The sequence below is a fragment of the Synchiropus splendidus genome, chromosome 4, assembly GCF_027744825.2.
Source record: "Synchiropus splendidus isolate RoL2022-P1 chromosome 4, RoL_Sspl_1.0, whole genome shotgun sequence".
NCBI classification, from domain to species: domain Eukaryota; kingdom Metazoa; phylum Chordata; class Actinopteri; order Syngnathiformes; family Callionymidae; genus Synchiropus; species Synchiropus splendidus.
The window spans coordinates 22,872,982-22,893,818 of NC_071337.1; the positions used below are offsets into that span (position 1 = coordinate 22,872,982).

Consider the following 20,837-nt stretch of genomic DNA (forward strand, 5'->3'; position numbering starts at 1 on the left):
TTAGCGCCATGGCTCAGACCCGGGTCACATCAAGACCTTTGCTGCTCCCAGTGTGGCCCTTAACAATCATTTATGTCAGCGGAATCAGGTTTGGCTGACCAGACTGATGCAAGAATCGTAGCTTTTCAGTTAAAACTCAATACTGTCTGTGAACTCGCGTCACCGTTTCACTTCTTGCACGTCACCCGACACTTGACTGTGCTGGGCATATTCAGAAGCTGCACCCAAGACATCTGATGACAGCTCTTGTGTCACTCACCCATTTTCGGGAGCAAGTGCCAGTCCTCAGTTTGTTCAGAAAACTATTTGAAAATGTTAAAATAATGAGCTAATTCACACCTTATTTGTGTTTATGCCAGATTTTCTGCTGTCTTTTTGTACTGGTTATCATTCTGTGGTCTCTCTGTGGACTTGTTTTGGATACTTGGACATTGACTTGGACATCACTGGGAGTAACTGCACCACATCCACTTGAATGTTTTGTTTATTGTAAAAAAAAAAAAAGAAAATTGCATATTATTATATTACTGACTTCAGCTCCTGGGTCTCCACCACACTCCGCCCTCACAATGTGTCCTCTATCTGGTCTTTGCCCATTTCCCTCCCCTTCGTTCGGCTCCATCAATCCATGCTGGGACCACCATGAAAAACACGCTGGTCCGTTTTGGATCAATGGTAATTTCGACGCTCCTCTCAGCTGGAAGCCGACTGATCAACACGCTCTCACCGCAGGAGACACTCAAACTCCTGCTGGTTGCCGACCTCTGACCCTGCAAGTGGTGGCACAGACAAGTGTCCAACAGGGGGAAAGTGTGGTCATTTATCAGAGCTTCTGATGCACCTGACAGTTCATTTTAGTTTCACTACTGTGAAACATGCAATCAGATAAATCAGAAAAAATTTGACAAAATATATAAATATATAATCTAAGAATATAAAAGAACTGAAAAGAAACCTATGTATATGAAACGGGGGAATTGTGAGATACACATCAGAAATGTATATCATCAAATATAATTAAAAAATCCTAATATGGGAAAATGAAAAATTATACATGAGAGAGATTTGGCTCCGGTGGCGAAGTCATGAAGCCGAGTGGTGTGTGTGGTGCGATCAAACACTGCGTAACCGAGTCTGAATGATGGCTTTCCCTTTAATCGATAATTCGAGTATTATGTGTTATTTAAATACAAAAATCAGACTGCTGATGAAATTCTGGCAACCCACCCCCCATTCTCGTAGCGCCGAGATAAATCTGGCAATCCTCCACCTCAGCAGTGAAGGCGCCGACTCCCCAGCTCAATGTCCAGTAGGTCGGCTGGAGACTGAACAGAGAAGTTCAGAAGATTAAAGTTAAATGATTTTGACTTTCCAACACATGTATTATTTTCTCATTTCTTTGTACGTAGCACGGCCGGTTCCAACTGTCATCACATTGACGCTTCAGTGCAACTGTAAGTGCGATCCAAAAGTTCTTTTAAAGTGTTGGAGAGCGAGAATAGAACTGCAGTTTGCAATGAGCGTGCAACCAAACCATCTATGTTTACACTCTAAATCAGCCTATTATATGTGGGAAATTGAGTTGTGTTTTAATTTTTTTTTTTTTTTTGTAAAGCAAAGTCTGAAACATCTAAACATTAACTTTCTTTGACAAACATGTATGTAATCATGTTCCCGACAATTTATGCCATTTTTTCTTAAATCTTGGAAACCACATTGGAAATTTTCTTCGGCTTTGGCCTCACATCAGTTTGATAAATGTTAAAAATAAAAGAAAGAGTACAAAAAAATCACAGTAAAGAATAACAGTTAAAAGGTGAGAAAATCAACTGTATTATGACAAAAATCTCTGCGGTAAGATGACGCTAAAAACTGATAATTGTGCGAGTTGCACCACAAGGCAAATTACGTGTAGAAGAACGCACCCAAAGACCCGACAGGAGTTCTTTCACATTAAGCCTCGATTTGGAAACAGCAGTGACATCTAGCTTCCACTTCTAACCTCTCCTCCCCACACTACTCACGTCTGACACCAGAACTCCTCCGCTTCCATTCATCTCCTGGGATACATCCTGCAGTAATCTGCAGACAATCTGTCAGTGCCACCACGTCACGCCGTAAATAACCCGCAACGCTCAGCGGGAACAGGCGTCACATCCAGAAAGCGTGACTCAGCCACGGAGGTGCAGAGATGGGGGGAAGACATTGAGTCTTGCTGTTGTGCTTATTTAATATGTGGAACCCCTAAGAGATTAAAAGCCACTGCCTCCTCGTAATATTTGTCGATGCCTCATAGAAAAAATCACGCATCAGACTCCATATGACTCCCATTTAGTTTGAGTTTATTTTTTAATAAACATTTAAGGCGGAATCAAGTAGTGAACAGTGTCCAATTGCAGATTTTTCAGATACAGTAAAATCCTTTATGTCACAAATATGGTTTTGTGTAGCAAATCTTTAACAACTGTAAAGAAATAATTTTGAACTTCAAAGAGACCAGCATCGGTGCTGTCCTGAACCCCTTGGCCTTCATGATGTCTCTCATATAACTACTACAACAGAGCAGCAGTTCGCCAGGCTCAATTTACTGTAGCTTGTGGTAACTGCTTAAAACACAAAACTAGTATTGTGTTGCGTCTTTTATTACACATGTAACTAAACCTCTGAACATGAACAAGCTTCCAACAGTAAGAGCAGAGGTGTTCCACAGACCCCTGAAGGAAATAGTACTGTACTTCACAGCAGCATCTCAACATAAAAAAACAAAAAATCTTTGACCACTCCCCTCCAGCTTACAAAGCTGTTAGTAGAACCAGAATCACATTAAGTCTCAACCTGCCAATGAGGACACTCCGTCAGTAAACAGCCTTCCATCAGGGCTCAGAAAATCCTCCCAAAACCTCAGATTCAGTCGTCGTTCCAAACCTCTCAGACATCTCTCTACCCGACTCTGGTGTGTTTGTTTTAATGGCGTTGTTGGAGCGAGTTTCTGGAGGGTTCCTCGAAGAGTTTATGATCCCAATCGGGAGCTTGAGTTTTGTTGTTGCTCAGAAAACCAGAGTCCAAGGTCACATGGGTGGCTATGAAGAGGAAAATCAGCGAGAAAAAAGCAGATTGTGGTTTTTAAGCTTCAAATTGTATGTTGGATTTTCGACTGCCCTTGTGTCTGGAGACTTAACCAGCACTGTCTGGATCCACAGTGAGAGATATCAAGTTTTTTCTTATATATCTTGAGTGTTTTGCCCATTTGCACGTGTTTCTACCCAACTTTGATTCTCCAAGACTAACATCAAGCAAAAGAGTGACTTTAAATGAGACTAAAGTGACTACAGCAGCTCTATTAACTACAGATGTCTATCATTTGAGCCTCGAAAGAGAAAGAAGTTCTCTGCCTTAGTCCCTTCAAATTATAGCTGCCTGATGTCATGCTGTTGAGATACCAAGACCACCAAACGTCCCCATGCCTTTTTGATGAGGTCAGTGTTCTTAGACACACACAGTCCAATGTAACCAAAACAGCAAGAACACCAGGACGGTTGATCATTTCACCAAGACGTTTTCCTTAGTTACAATGCGAGCTTGTTGAAGCATTGATCTCAGAACTGTTTGAACTTTACCCAAAAGGCTTCATTGATTGTCACTCATTGGTGTAGCTCTCAGACTCACAAGACAAGCCAAAATGCTAAACACAGTTTGGGCCACTGACCGAAGATAAGAGTGATTCATTCAATTGTCTATAACTCTTTAAGAAACAATTCCTTTTTAAAGTTAATTGCATAAACAGTTGCATCCCCTTGAAGCACAAACACACACCAGGTCATCCAGCTTTCAAAATCCCTTTATCTGTATCAATTTCTCCAGAATAGTTGTTGACATCTATGATCTTCATTTGCTAGAAAACAGGCTGTTGAACAGCAAAACTGGTAATATTCATGGGCAACAGCGATGGCACTCATCTGTGCTGATCTAGTATCAGATGCGTGCCATCGCTGTTCCTCATGAAGATTCCCAGTTTGGGTCCGCAGGCCTTGAGTTTGATACTTGCTACACAAGTGAAATGTGCAACACTGAGGTTGCAGATTGATGCCCAATACAACTGTTGCTATAATGGGACGAAGAGTATGAATAGCATCTGAACTTTTTAGACTAGATAAGATGTCCATTATTGGTGGGAAAATTCAACATAACATACATAACATTAGCAGAGCCAACACACAGAACAATACAGTGCAACATTTTCTTGTTACTCCTGACTCTGCCTATACCCCATCTCCGACCGTAGATTCCATTACATTATCCTGCTTTTTCAACTACAGGCCCTAGTTTTGAGTAGCATAAGGTTTTAGTCATGTTTACATTAATGGAACTGTCGAGAGAATATATCAAGACCTATATTTGCATAAAGACTTAAAGTATTATAGTCTAGAGCATAAATTGATGTAATATGATACAACATCTGGCGGACATCAAAACAAACGTGTGATTCTTAAATCAACTTTTCACCTCATTATGTTTCAATGTTAAGCTGCTGTTCGTGACTGAATAACTGCCATGTAGCCTCAGCACGTTTGATTAACCATGTGGCACAAGCACGATGCCGTTGGCACAGTCGACCCTGAACCAGGAGATTTGGGTTGCCTCCATATGAAACTGTTTTAAAATGATAGATTCTTGCTCCCAACTTATCAGACCGGCAAGGTGGGGGGTCTGGTTTAGTTTGGAGTTTTGGTTTCTGTTTAAATATTGTCAATATTGAAATTCACTAAATATATATCAATGTCAGCATAGACAGTTTAAATAAGACAATTAATAAAAAAAAAAGAAAATGAAGTCAATAAATACAACAAAATGACAACAATAAAGTCAGATTTTAGATTTGCACGTTGCACGACTGCATGTGGTCCCATGTCACAGCTCTGCATTTGATATACCACGTACCCACAACTCACAATTAAAGAATGCATTTTGACCTGTGGTAACCTCCACACCAATAGTAACCTTGACTCGCACAGAGTGGAATATCCATTTGCTGACACAATCAGACTTTCACACACATGTACGAACACACACTGCCATCACTATCAGACAATGACCAGCCTTTAGGCTATTGGCTCTCTGACAGATCATGTTGTGTAAGTGTGTGATGTTGCTTTAATGCTGTATAGATTTTTTTTCTTTTTTATTCAATGCAGCTCAAGGCACATTGTGGTCAACAAATAAAGATAATGGCACCTCATGACGGAGCTGCTCCATTTCAGACGTGGCAAAGTGCACGTGCGGAATTTGCTTGAGAAATCAGAGATGAGGCTTTGACTCAATTGCAGTTGAGCACTTCACTACCCACAACTGGTGGCTGTAATAAGTGTCTGCAGCAGCTTCAATATCACTGAGGCTGAACGATCCATCTGGGACTTGAAAATAACAAATATTTTCCAAAGAAAAGTCACAAAGGTCTTTAAACATCAAGTGCAGGAGAGAAGGCATATGAAAGTAATCGGCAGCCAGAATACCATAAATAGTCAGGATGAGATGTCTGTCCTTCCACCAAGCGTGGCGATAATATGCATTTACTACATGGACCTTGAGATGGTGTGTGGGAGCAATAAAAAACTAAAAACCTAATGATATTACTTTCACAAGGCTCCATCATAAACAGAGATTTATGAAGTACATCAGCATCAGTATTGATCTAGTTGGCGACACAGTTAACACTCGCCTAAATCATATCTTGGAACCGTGCCCCAGGACCTTCAGAGGGATTCCTTGTGCCGACTTCAGCACAGACGGAGGCCATGTTGGCCCCATCATGCCAAGTGCTTTGGGCGTCTGACACCAAACCTGATCCTGTGTGTGCTTAGACCATGAAGTAGCGTGAATGCAGAGCGACAGACATGACACTGGCCACATTTTTCGACTGTTCAAAATCCTCCCTCAAGATTGACCTCAAGACATGAATGCTTGAAGCACATATTGTCAGATGTGAAGCACTTCACGAGCAAGCCAACTCCTACAGTCCACAGTTGTTGATTCAAACGGTAAATCCTGTCACCTCTCCTAGGTGTGAAAAGCCGCTTGAATTCAGAACTGCCAGCATTTCGAGTGGCGCTCAAGGTTGCACTTAACAGATGTTCTAAGTGAAAAAGCACCATAAAGCACAAAGACAGATGGATTCAAGGAGATGAAGGGAGTTAATGGCCTGCAGTGTGACCTTGATGCGATGATTCCACTTTTGTTCAGCTTCTTTCAAACTCAAATTTCACTACAAAAGTCATCCACTTTTAGACAGAGACGGAGAGTCCTGGAACACTTCAATAAAATAGAAAGGTATCAGAACAGACGACTCAGAGGCACAAATATGAAACAGCCCTGCGAAGACTACCGTACGTGCCACAGTCTAGATGTGCTTTGTAAATTGAAGTAGAACTGAGAGTAGAACTAGAGCTGTTAAACTGCCTTAAGTTTATTTAGGATAACGTTGAATGTGAGCAACAACAGAGAAAGTGAGAGGAGAGAGGGAGCAAAAAGAGAAGCCGTCACAATGCAACAAAAGAGGCGTTGAGAGGTGCACAAGTCTCAATCAAAAGAGTTCATCACAAAGACTCGGGTCAGCCCATGGGTCAGAACTAGGGCTGCAACTCACGACTATTGTGTCGTGATAATCTTACCAACTAGTACACTGGTTGACATGTGAGGTGTGGCGGTGGATAAACACACCAACAAGTCTGATTGTAGCATTCAACTTGCAGTTTTTGACCTTCAACAATATCTAAGAAACATCTTAAAAAAAGGTTTGGGGGTTAAAGACAGGAGTGAAAGACAGCTTTCTGTGGCCAACCCTGAATTGTGCTGGAGAAAATTTTATTTCAGTTTGATGGAAATAAAATGGGATTTTTAATGAGCAATCCAATGTAACTATGTACAGAAATTATCACTTGAGGCTTCACATTTCCAAAGGTGATGGTCATAATGAGGCAAAAGAACTTAAAGAGGTCACCGCTCAGACAGCCGTTAACTGCCTGTATCCATAAACTGTCTGAATAAATGAGCCGCCGACAGTGATGCGCAGATAAAACATTTAAGTCTACATGAAAGGCTGGCACAGAGACTGTGGTGACTGACGGCTGCTCTTACAGTCATTTTCCCCCAGACTGACCAGTAAATAAGGAAAGGCCACAACTAGACCTGGCAAGGTCCTGACCACAGTCTTTCAGACTCTAAGAGACACTCGACCTGACACACCGTGCATGGAGCCCAAACACTCTCATGGCCCACAGTGGGTGACGATCAATCCTCATGACCGGAAGACTGACTGCGAGCAGCGTTACCACGGCTATTTTCACCACGGTGTTTCGCTGAGGCGCCAGAGCAGCAAGAGACCTCCATGTGTTGATGTGAACCAAGGCAGACAACTGCGTCAACCTATGAGGACCACTCCATCTAATAAAATAGACACAGATCCAGAAAATCAGAGTCGCCCCATGTCATTATGAAAGGTTTTAAACTACGATCATGAACCGAAGTCCACCACACACTCCACAACTGTCACACGCCGGTGTCGGCTGTCAAACGCTGCGAAACTGGAGAGTGCGGCCTCGTCATGTTCACGTGTGCAGGTTCAATGCAGCAGGTGTGCCGCGTGTTTATCGGATTTATTGTGAGATGCAGAATTGTCATCGTGGACATTGTGTTTGGCGGTATATCGCGCACGATAAGCTATCACCCATCCCAAGTTAAAATAAATATAGGCAAACTAAAGTCAGGGACACTAAACAGAAAGCAGGACAGCCAGTTCAGCACATCACCCCAAAATTATGTAAAAGGAAAACCAAAGCAGTAGGATATTGTGAAACTCAAAACACCCTGAAGTGAAACCAAAAGGACAATAGCATTACCCTCGATTGATCATGTCTCCAATTCATTAGTCTGTTGCTGTTTTTGACATCAAGTGTAAAAGATTTCAGTTGCATGTTGTAGACTCCTTACTTTTGCGCAGTCTTTACTTTATTTAAGGCTAAACAACTCACAGGAAAGTGATTTTGTGACTGTTGAAAAGTGGCACGGCTGCCATAATGATGTTGATGAATGGCTCAGTCTTTGTCACTTTGATCGCTGCTGCTTCACGTCGTTGCTCATTTTGTTTTCCCATGCGAGGACGCATTAAACACGCCGCTGACACGACATGTTATCAATGCAGAACAATTGTTCTCGCAGAACTCCAACACCGACTAATTTAACAGCTAATTTATGAAACATTTGAGGATCTAAGAGGATGGTTTGACAACACGAGGCAGCCGCTTCTCTCCTTCATTACACTGAACATTTCAAACGCTTTGAATCATTAGAGCTCGCTGTTTGTTGATCTTTCGCTTGAACGCGATGGACGAGAAAACCAACTTTAATTGGCCTCCTATAGATGTTACATCATGGTCCAGCAGCCGACGAATCAGAGACGGTCGACACAGGTTTTAGCTGAGAGATTTTGATGATATTAAAAAGCATCACCTCAGTACCATTTCTCTTGGGTTACCATCTCACTTGTTGACCTAGTTCTACACATTTCAACTTTACATCTAACACAAGGCCACTAGTGGGTGCAACTACCACCCGAAAAACATTCATTCTGTGTTGGTGGCCCCATTGTAGTTAATACAGTACGGTACTTGTAGAGAGTTGACGCCAACATTGGTTAAGATTGAATCTGTGAATAGAACAAGAAGTGAGCTCACCACCGATCACACAGCCTTGTGTTCTTCTGTCTCCCACAGTCCCTAAAGCTGAGAGGTTAAATGCTGATTCCAAACTGTATGGAGGTGTGAGTGTGTGTGAAAGTGGATGTATTTCTACACTGTATGTGCCCAGCGAACGCTTCAAAAAGCTCCGCAAATGTTCTTTTGTTCTTTTTTTTATAAATGTAAATAAGTACCTAGTGGGAAGCCAAGAGAGGATTTGTCTTCCGTCCTTCACCAGACACAGCAGCATACAATTAAAACTATGGGCTGGACAATGATTGACAGGCAGGAAGGCTATAAATTCAAAAGCTTCAGGTCTTTTTCATGACGGTGACAGCAGGCCTTCAAAAACAAACAAAAAAGATGCGGTAGCCTTGTTAAATGTAAATGAGTTCCTATCATTTCCTGCTGGGGGCGTTCAGATACGTATGTGTTTTGCAAAATAGAGACGCGAGGAATTTAAATGTATGGTGACTGCTTGTGAAATGTACTCACTGGGCTGCGGGAGTGTTCTCATTATTTAAAGAAGCCAGATGTAGTCACGGTGGGTGGGTGGATTTGTTTGTGCGCGATTGAGATTCACGCTGCTTTCTATATTCTCGATATCTTTTTGTTACATCACGTGGAATCCCGGGGGGTTCTTCAGCAAAAACTGCAAAGTTGTAAGATTTATTTTTAGCCCAAGCACTGTCTCACAAACAAGATCATACATCCTGTAAGTCTTCTGTCCAATTCCAACTTTACGATCAATGTCATACGAAAACTGAATGACAGTACAAGTCTTAGCAAATACCCCCCTCATGTAAGCGTCCTCCTCCAGCTCTTTTGGGGGAATACCCAGGTGTTCTCAGGCCAGGCTAGAGATGTAATATGTCTCCTCCCACTTGGGATAAATGGCTTTCCACAATGTGCAGGAGCAGTCATTCTCCTATGATGACTGGAGCACTCAACCATTCTCTTTCCAAGCTGCCATCCACTGGGGCTCTTCAGTAATTCATTCCTTCATTTCAGCTTGAGAGACCTTTTATTCTGGAGGCTTCCTACAAGGTCAACCTTAGTCTTCACCATGAAACGCTTTCCAGCAGACCATGGCAACAAGAAGGTTTGTGTGGTAGGAGGTACGGTCTTCTACAAGACACAAGTACTAGTTCTATCTCAAATGTGTGTCCAGAACAGGGGTGGGCAAACTGTTCCACTAAGGGACGTAGTGGGTTCAGGTTTTTGTTTCAACTCATCAAGAGGACACCTTTTTCACCAATTGGGTGTCTCTGGAGTGTAAGCAGCTGATGGTCAGTCTGGTGATGCCTGTTTTACCTCACGCCTTATTGGTTAAACTGTGTGTTGCTTGATCGGTTGAAACAAAAACCCGCACCACCTGGCCCTTTGAGGACTAGTTTAGACATTGCGGGTCCAGATGTTGAAACCAAAAGCAAAACAGCAAAAGCAAAACAAAATGAATTTCATCATGACTAAAGTAATGTACCACATATAATCTGACTACAAATTTGACAAACTACAGCCACATCTGTTGCAGCTGCTCCACGGTGAGCTGTGCACTAATCGTGACACGTTCATTCAGCTTTCGTCAGTAGCCTTCCATGTCACCTGTGCAATATCTGACTGGTGATAAATGCCCCCCACCATTCCCACTCCCGCCGCCTTGCTGTATCTAATTATTCACCCTCCCACATGAATCCGCATACAAGCCAGATTTTCAGCGAGCGAGAGGACAATACTGTTTGATTACAGAATCATTATAGACGGCCGCTGTGCCTTCATCATGTCCGGCGTTCACCCACTGTTATGATTGAGGGATTTGATATGCTGGAATTGTAAGGTAACATATCATCCGGAAGGTTCAGCTGGTTAGATGAGACTGTTAGATTTAAGACTTGTCCAACAGGTCACACCTGTTCTAAATAGCTGCTTTGTCAGTTAATCCATGAGACCTTTTGAGGAATTTGATCTTGATCTGAGCCATGCCTCTTCCCAAACGTATGAACGTAGAACACAGAATAGAGAAAAAACAAGACACGTATGCTACAATGAAGTACAAAGGCAATGAGACTACAGTCATTGACAGCCACGCTCACACACCTGACACCAACCAGGCCGGTGTATCGCTGCAACAGCCCCCCGTCCTCCCACCGCACCTGACAGCAAGCCATCATTAATGGTGAATTAAGATAACAGCTTTTACATGTCCGTGTTTCTGTCACAGCAGCGTGTTCTCATGAAAGACTGTTAAGGAATAATGAAATCTTTATGACGGAGTGTTAAAGGCAGAGTCTCCAGCGAGATAATCCTATGTAGATACTGGCAGAGCTTTTCACTTCAGAGCAACATTAAACATTACCAAGGACTTCTCCACTGCGATTTAAAGTGCTTCCTTCAGCAGTTTCATTCACCTATCTGGCGGCATCACGGGTCTTGACACATCAGGGCGGCGACCTGCTGCCTTGATGGGAGGAAGGCTTACAGCACTGTGGTTATTAGCATTCTCCTGGAACTAAGTCCTGTAATCCCCCTCAGTTCTGTATCTTGAATGAATGACAGGGTTAATGCCAACCCAAGACCCCTGCTACCAATCATTTGGAAGTAGAACCTTATGCCACAGAACCTCAATCGTCAGACAATAGAGGAAAATAAATATCCATGTTGATTCACCATGGAAATCAATTGGGTAAGTAGAAAGCACTCCAGGCGAACAGGTGGATAGAGAGGCAGTGTCATGGTTCCGCTTTTATTTTGTCATGTGAGTCCTGTTTTGTTTTCTCCCGCCTTCCTGTTTGTGTGGCACACGGCTGGAGCCAATTATCCCCTGATCACCTGAGTATTAAGCACCTGGACTCCAACACCGTGTGCCAGATCGTGTCTTCTAGTTTCTTGGACTGTCTCATTTGTTTCCATGAGTTCGACTCCTATTGTTCCCCCAGATGGACTCTTCTAGTTTCTGTGACTCTCTTCCTTGTTCCCGTAAGTTCGCTTCTATTGCTCCCTGTGATCGTCTTTTCTAGTTCCGGTGATTGCTCCTTTTGCTCCCTCCCTGCGGTAAATTGGCTCTCTGTCGTTCGGTCTCTCGTTCTGTGTGCTAGCTAGCTTTGTTTTTGATTACTTTGTCTGCCCTGGTGCCCTGAGTTTAGTGTTTTGTTTCTCCCAGTTTCCATGTGTTTCCGGTTCTCTTTTGTAATTTATTTTCGGTTCATTGTACATTCAGCTTTTGCTTAGTTTCTCCCGGTTCGGTCACGCTTTCTGTTGAGTTTCTGTTGTTTGTGTAATTATTAAATATTATTTCTAACTTGCTCCTGCCTCGCTGTAACTTTCACCACTCGCACTTAGGTCCAGCTCCACGTCCTCAACACGTGGCTTTCGCTCCACGTTCTTTGACCCGTGACAGGCAGCCTGGTAAGTTTTGAACAAGGGGGATTTTGGGTAAAAACAGTTAGGTAAGTTGGTGTAGGAGAGGGTTGGAAAATTGGTCGATAAAGTAAATAAGTTGGTGGGTGGCAAGATTAGGCTCTACCTCTGGTGATGGGTGTTTAGGTCTGATGGTTGGGAGAGACATGGGCTGGGTACCGTGTCACCAGGTGTACGATCATTATTGTACTCTGGCACAGTGACACTACATTTCACACCGGACTGAGAATAGGCAAGGAGGCCATGGAACTTAGACAGGTATGTTGGTGTGGAGGCTCGACTACATTTAGAGGTCAGGAAGAAACATGAGCATGATGACACACATATTTGGACCAGACCGTTTTGGTATCAGACTTTCAATCCAGTTAGTGTGTGCATCGATACAAGAACTAAAATTGCATTAATATGTGTTCCCAAATGGTCCATGAAGCGCACAGCAAAACACAGCACAGCTCCAGCGAGCTGGAAGATCCAGAGATGTGCCCTCAGCGTTTTAAAGCGTATAGCAAGTGAGGAGCCTGGCAGGTGAAGCGCACACTAAAGCTTGCGTCAATGATGCAGCGGTCGACATTTGAAGCCTCACCACCGGCCATATCACATGAAGGTTTCTGGCACTGGACGGCGCATTGCATTTCGTGATTCAAGGAGCAATGAAACACAGTGGTGGTCCCCACTTTAACCGCTCTCGCACTGTAGGAATCGTTTCAGTTTGGGACAGGAGTGGGTAAACTAGTCCTCAATGGGTCGGGGCGGTACAAGTTTTTGTTCCCACCAATCAAGCACACACAATTTAACCAATGAGGTGTCAGCTAAAACATCTAAAAGACTTACAGTCAGTTTCCATAGACTGATTGATGACGCTGTATGTGCTACTTGGGTTGGTTCAAAAACCCGCTTTTTCAATCCCAGGCTTCGAACAATTGTCCCCACAGAGTGTGTCCTCACACGGACAGAGGAATCACATCACCTGTGACACACACAACAAACTTGTGTTTTCCCTGAATTACGGGAATCTGTCTCCAATATCTACGACAAATTATTTCCTGTTCAAATATGAGTTAAATAAAAACTTCGGATTGAAAGTTGAGCATTATTCTTTAATTTTTTTTTGGAATGTTAAAAAATAAAATGGATTCCCGCCAAAAATACACTGAGCCAAAGCTTTAAAACCAAGAACCTTACCAAACCAAAGTTGTGTAGCTTAACCAATTGGGGAAAAGAAAGAGAAGGCCATAGGCTGGGGAAAAGCATGGTTGTAGAAGTTGCTTGCTTTGTACAGGTTATAGAAGGAAGCTTTACTTTCTTGTTTACTTGTATCGGTACTGGGATTGCCAGTCTGCCAGTCAGGTAACAGGACAGTAGTGCTGTGTTTAAAAAATCGATTTTCCGATTCTGAATCGATTCGTACATCAATTCCATAAAATTGATTCGTATGTCCAAAGATCGGATTAATTAATTTACGTTTTAACACATATTCTCCGGGTGAAGTCCAACCCCTCACGAATCACGTGACGCGACATCCACAGGGCCACAACAAATGAAACTGAGCGAACTTTACCACTAGCGGGTAATTCGGCACGCTCTGTCAAAATAACTGAAGCGATTGTGGGCTTCATTTGCAAAGATATGCACCCGTCTTCCGTCGTTGAAAACGAGGGCTTCAGGCGGCTAATGAAAGTAACAGAGCCTCACTACGCTATGGTGTCTCGCAAACGTCTGTTATCCCAAACATGCACCAGTCAGTCGAAGAAAACGTGAAAAGTAAGCTTCAGTCAGCAGTCGGGGGGCATTACAAGTGATACATGGACATCTTCGCAATCTTACACGAATCTGACAACTCACTATATTGATGAGGAGTGGGACCTCTTCTCGTACGTACTACAGACCACAGAGAACTGTTTACATACTGCACAATGACCGTCAGGTTGCTGGGAAGTCAGTAACCAGCTCTCTGTTTACATTTTCAGTGGCTGAGCATATCTTTCTTTCATTTTGATAATAACATAAAAATGCATTAGTAAAAACAGCAGCATCTTTTGGGTGAATTTTTAATGTCATATTTCTAATAATGCACCAGTCCCACGAGCAGTCACATCTGGCCTTCTGTGTCTGGATCTTTATATTCATTTACTATGAATCCTTCGTTAATTTCCTGTTGAATGTCAATATGATACTAGTTTTACTACGTTGCGTAACTTGTCATGTGATTATGTCAACAGCTCAGAAAATGGTTTAAATACTAACCTGAATCGAGATTGGATCGGATCGAATCGAATCGAATTGAATCGTGATAATCAATCCTAAGTCATGCGAATCGGAATCGAATCGATTCTTGAAATTAGAATCGATACCCAGCCCTACAGGACAGGTAGATGTGAAAGGAGGTAGGTGGAAGTTTGGCCAGTAGCTTGCAGGAAATCAAGTACACGGTTGCAGAGGAGGGGACAGGATGATGCTGTTAAGGTAAGCGTTTGCACTGGCAGGTGGGAAGGTGCCCGGAGGGGAAGATAGTTATCTTGTGGGAGTGAGAGAAAGTTCAGGGTCACCAACTACATGCTGGATCCTTGTATCGAGCAGCATCTACACACACACACACACACACACACACACACACACATTGAAGGGCAATATATCCGTTGGACACAGTTGTGATATATAAAATGTAAAAGAAATATATAGTTCTATTTTGATGATCATGTTTCAGAAGGAGTCTTTTAACCTGATTGTGGTTTATGTTTTCTTCAGCTCACTCGTCTGCAGATTTATTACGCATTAATGCTCCATCTCCTCCAGAGTTTACTATGATTAGTATGGATTTTGTGGTCGAGCTAAATACGCCCCATATGATTTCTTATCAGAAGAGTCTTTACTGCCTTGTGTAGACAGAAATCGATGGTGCAGTCGGTGAATCTCCCGGAGCATCTATTATTGAAGATGTTCCAGGCATTTGTGAGATTAGGAAAATAAAAAAACTTCAATCTCTGTTTGCATCTAAAGAGGAGAAACAGGCGTTGCACTGTCACTCCCTGACGGTAATTCTCCAGTGCTAGTGCACTCAGGATAGAAGAGTGAGAAAGTTTGACATCATCAAGATGGAAGGAGCGAAAACGGTGGGTTAGCCAGGCGGCATTTTCAACTTTTTCAACCACAATTTGAAAACTGGGCCATGGAAGACAAGGGATGCAAATTGGAGACCAGAGAAGAGAAGAATGGTCTCATTCATTGAAGCAGGAAACAAACTCGATTGACAATGAAGACAAAGCAGACATTTTTTTCTGCGTCTCAGTGCAGCATTTGATTCAGATGATGGAACCAGACAACACAACATAGGCTGCATCTGAACGCAGTGAGGCCACCACAATGTCCCATGGCCTCAAACGAAAGGTGGACATGAAAAGAAAGATGGCTCATGAACTGAAGCTTGTTCCGAGGCCATCACAGGACATGGTTCCGCACAAGGACCTTGACTAATTCAGACCATCACACCAGCAGCCCTTGACCACTGGTGGACGCTTTTCCCTTTTTTTGGGCCGACTGCTGTGACTGACCACATTACGAGGAACTTGGTCATGACTTATCGACTACGTGGGACTTGATGTGGACACTGATCCAACTGCAACTGTTTACACCTGTTTTAGACAATTGTAAAGGCTGCACACTGGTTCAGCAGGTTTCCCTGCTATGATGGACAATTCATTGTGAGCATAAGGGTAGAATATGTCTGAGACCCAGCCACTGAGCTGTACGTATGAACAGATGCAGAATGAATATTTTCTTCACATTATCTTTTTTTGTGCTTTTGCTGTCTGCTCCAAAAAAATACATGGCTGTCACCTTCGCAGATGACGAACCCCAAAAGCGATTTTACACAATACAGATGAGCATTTTCACAGACCTCAAATCTTTCCTGTCAGATGAAATGAATAGCATTTTGATCCCATCAATATCCATATACCACGAATATTTAAAGTTTTGTTGTGCCGTTTTTACATTGTTTTTCAGAAAGCTGAGTGAAAAAAGTCCTTATTTTATGTCCTAAAATCATTCTACTTCAGTTTTGATCATTCATTTCTGTCAGTAGACAATGATGTTTTTCCTACAATGCTCGACAAAGTTACTCTGCTTGTTCCTATCTGTAGCCACAGCAGGTGCACTCATAAATGAAGCCTATCCAGCGAACTTGTTTCGTCCTCAAAGCTCAAAACCCAGCAACCCCTCGTCTGGTAAAAGGGACTCTCGTGGTTGGTCTTACCTGCTGTCATGCAGCTCAAGGTGGGATGATGCTCTTCCTTCACACCAGTCTCGCCCTCCTCTGAAAACAGCCACCGCTGACACAAGAATGTTACAAGAATGACGCGCAGCCTTCTTTAAAAGCGTGTTCTTAAAGTATTCCTGGACGGCGGAGGAGCGGCCGTGTTCGTGCGAGCAGCGTGTGCGGGAGAGAGCTGCCGTGTTTCGGCGGAGAGAAAGAGAGAGAGAAGCAGCCTGCAGACACCGGGGCTCAGCGGGAGAGCGCAGTGGCGTCTCTCACCGCCAGAGGGCGCTGATGCGCGATTCTCACTCACCGCAGTTATTCGTTACGAGTCGTGATTTAAATATGAATAAATGTGTGCAGGCGTCAGTATTTCTCTCTCACAGCCGTCGAAGGAGGGGAAAACTGAACATCATCATTAACGCTGTCTTTCGCCTCCCTGCTATTAAACTGAGGAGTTATGTGACATAACACAAACTTTTAAAATGGCTTTGGTGGTAACTTCAGTAACTCATTCAATCTAATGTCAAATCATCTCTTCAGTTCGCATCAGCAGAGATCGCCATCTCTTTTTTAATCAATGTATTTATTCATTTATGTAGCCGATACAACTTGAGTGACATAGTGGCTCACTGAACATTTGTTTCCATTCAAATACGAAACAGTAGTTGGAGTCTATTCATCCCAGCGCCGTGGTTACCGTGGAAACCACCTTGATGTTGACAAAGATGTTGCCTCTTATTTTTCCACCTTGCAGTGAAGGTCATACACACAAACACACACGCACACGAACACCAATACGCCCTCCAACAACGCGATCACACAGAGAATCGCAAAAACAAAATCGTTTTTACATCCAAACAAGACAAAAACAAACCAAAATACACATGTTTGCGCACAAACCACAGTGATAAACACAGACCTCCATACAACAAACACAGGAGTATACTGTACCAAGACATACACGCCTGGAAATCACAACAAATATTACACCTATTTTGTGAACACAAGAGAGCAAAATTTCAACACATTTAACTTTTCTTTTTCAAGCAATGGTTTGATCGACATGTATTGAGTATAACTTGTATGAATATATTCAGCTATTAGTGCAATCGAACAGCAGGTGTCAGCAGCGCTACACTCCAGCAACACACAGGTGTGTGTGTGTGTGTGTGTCTGGGGGAAGCATTATGACAATGAGAGGTCCTCACAAAAATCTGTGTCATCCTTGTGTAGCTATTCTTGTGGGGACCAACTTTTGCAAACACACCAACTTGTGGGGACCTTATGTCAGTCCCCACAAGGTTAAAAACTTTACATCACGCCTGCACTCACTTCTTTCCATTACTCTAAATGACCGATCCCTTATCTTTGACCTCATCTGTGACATTCATACGACCGAAAAGTGGATATTAAATAAATAAATAAATAAAGAAAATGTGTTAAAACGTTTTTTAGATTAATAAATAACACTAAAGTTTCTAATTCAATATGTCCAACAAACGCTGGTCAGCTGAAACATACTTAGCGGCAACAGAAGAAAGCACAAAGGAAGCCAGGGGGGAAAGGACAAAAATAATATTGAGATCCAGACAAGATGTGGAAATATCCAACAGAGTGGAAGACATGACCAATAACTGACAATTTTACTTAAATACATCAGGAACTTTTTTTAACTTTTATTTATTTTACAAGCTGACAGACCGAAGGACAGACTGAGAGACAGATGAACGTAGTCAACAGCGTTTTGAATTAACCTTAAATTGACCTCAATTCTACGGCATCCTGCATGAGGTCATTGTTTTTTGTTTTTTGTTTTGTTTGTTTGTTTTTCTTTTTTGATTTTTATGAACTCCATAATGATGGAAAATGTTCTCGACTGATCTCCCAAAATTCTGACTTAAACTGAGTTCTATTTTTAATTTGGGAGCTGAGAGGTGTTAAATGTAACTGACCCTTCAGTCACCAGGGTGAAATCATTGCTTATCAGATAGGAACAAAGACATCTCAGGTGTCAATGAAAAATGCAGCTTCAAGTGTAGAACACAAAATGTTCACACAAAGACACCAAAAGAGTGCAGTGTCCAAACACTTCAATAAACTCACTATATTTTTGTGAAAACACGTGTCGAGCTTGTTGCTTGTCCATCATCTAATCTATTATAAGAAGGAATGAAAACGAACGAGCCACTTCAAAACTATGGCGCCAACTGTTACCTTTCTCCCCGGTGACAACTGGTTGACTTTTCTGGTCTTCAATGTTCGTTCAGCACCTGTTGAATGCTGAAGATGAAACACTGCCATCTGGCGGCATGATGACGACAAGTCTTGTCAAGAGTGAATGAGCTGCAAAAACTGCCAACTAGCCTAACTGCCAAAGTTTTAAATGTTATAGTTTTAAATATATATATATATATATAGGGTCTCTTTTCTTGAACTGCATTTGTTGTATTTCTTTTAAATTTATTGTGATATGTTGTGTACAGAACATATGTACAATCCCTTGCGATTAAAGTTTTTCTGACTGTGATGTATTTTATATAGACCCACTGAAGTCTGCTTTTATGAAAAATTATTCCGCTCTGCCTGGGTACTTCCAAAGCTTTGTATTTTGCTATTATTTCTGCCCCAATTTATTTGTTCGCAATTACATGTTGCCATGTGGACCGAAACTCTTTTTTAAAAGTGGTATTATTAGACTAATTAAAATAATAATAATAATTGTTGTACTCGGCAATCTTCAAGTAGGCTGAGTCAAATTAAAGCTGCATCTATTTCCAGTGTCTGCCTGGGTGAGGTGCAGGGTTGGCCGCAAACAGGCCACTAAAAAAATTGATTAAAACACAAAGGTGTGCTCGGAAACAAAAGCCAACAACAGTTCAGACGATTCTGGATGAGCAGAGAGCTTTTGAAGTCTGACCTGCTCTTTTGGTTTGGTGAGCGCATGCAGATTCAATAGCTGTCAGTCAACCACACATGACCGAAAGTCTGTGTTTGGGGCCTGAGGCCTGCCACGTTGAGAGAAAGTCCCGTGAGGCCTTGCTGGCAGAAACCGCTGCATCCAAAAGGGTAAATGCTTTAAGTGTTGGCCATCAAGAGGTTTCGTGCACCATAGACACACCATCACTGCGCTGGAAATACTTCAGTGAAGAGGGTTTTTGGCTTTCACAGAAGCCCTGCTGCACAGGCTCAGTGGATGTAGTTTGTCTTTCAGTCTGTCCCCTGCAGCCTCCACACTCTCCCTATGCAGCAAACTGACTGTGGACGCTTGCACATTTGCCTCTGTGGCGGCGAAGACGTTTTCTACAAGCACCCAGCAGGTCGATTGTCTTTAGGGGATCTGGTTCTGATCCTACGTGACAGTTGATATCAACCAAGAGTCTTCACCACATGAGACAGCTGAGTGCAGCACGTGGACCTCAACTGTTTTCACAACTTTGTTTTTCCCTACATCTCAGCATGAAGAGAATGTTACCAAACATGCCCTGATTGATGACACTATCGCAAATGTTCTCAGCTCATTACAATGGTATTAAAAGCTTCATTGCTCTATATTTCCTGCAGCGCCAGTCAGTCGAGTGTGTCATTAGTTCATGTTACTGTTACAGCTTCTTTTTTTCGGCATTTCCAGTCAGGCGTTCTTACACCAGTCACACCTTGATCATTCTGGTGTCTGACACGTGAGTGAAGCCGCAGATTACCAACTAACAATCATTTCAGATGTACAGGGAAATGCATGTCTGAACTAGCTGCAGCTGCAGGTGGCAGCAGCGCTGCACCGCTCCCATGATGACAGGAGGGCTGGTGGTGAAGAGGACGGCGCAGAAATTCTACTGTTTTTGGAGTAATGAAGTCAGAATTTCCACCTTGTGTTCATTTATTTGATCAGCGTTGATTTATGGAAGTAAATTTTGTTGAATTATATATAAACTTAATTTTGTTTTTGTTGAATTATATATAAACTTTTTTTTGTTGAATTATATATAAACTTAAACAACAAATAAACTTAAGGAAAGACACGATTCCGCAGAATACCCACAGTAATGTTTGGAGTGTTTGGCGGCAGGGAGTGGTTGCATTTCAGACCTGCGATCAAAACTTCATTGTACTTTACCAGTTTGGTGGTTATGGTCATTCACATGGCAGTAGTTTGTCACAACTATGTAGATAATGACGATAATGACGATAATGATAATGATGATGATAATGTTTTCTGTGACACGTGAAAACAGTTTGACTGCCAAAAATGGCCACCTTGTGTTTTGCTCTGCAAAATGAGAATACATTTTAATTTCCCAAAATATATGTATTTTTGTATTGTTTTTTTTTTAAGCATAAATGTCATGAAAACTCAAGGCGCAAAAATGAGGTAGGCTGAAACTATCTACGCGTAAATCTGGACTCCATTTCTAACCCAGGTCTTGATAATTACTACTCCA

General features: G+C 42.4%; 1 protein-coding gene across 3 annotated transcripts in view; it reads right to left on the bottom strand.

Moving 5' to 3' along the window:
- The window catches only part of nav3 (neuron navigator 3), a 256,733-nt gene extending 240,143 nt beyond the window's left edge, over positions 1-16,590 (bottom strand). For all 3 annotated transcript variants that reach the window (XM_053864128.1, XM_053864127.1, XM_053864126.1), the window contains exon 1: positions 16,399-16,590. The gene's annotated coding sequence lies outside the window, so the exon portion shown is untranslated. The remainder of the gene's footprint in view (positions 1-16,398) is intronic.
- Positions 16,591-20,837: the final 4,247 nt, after the last annotated feature.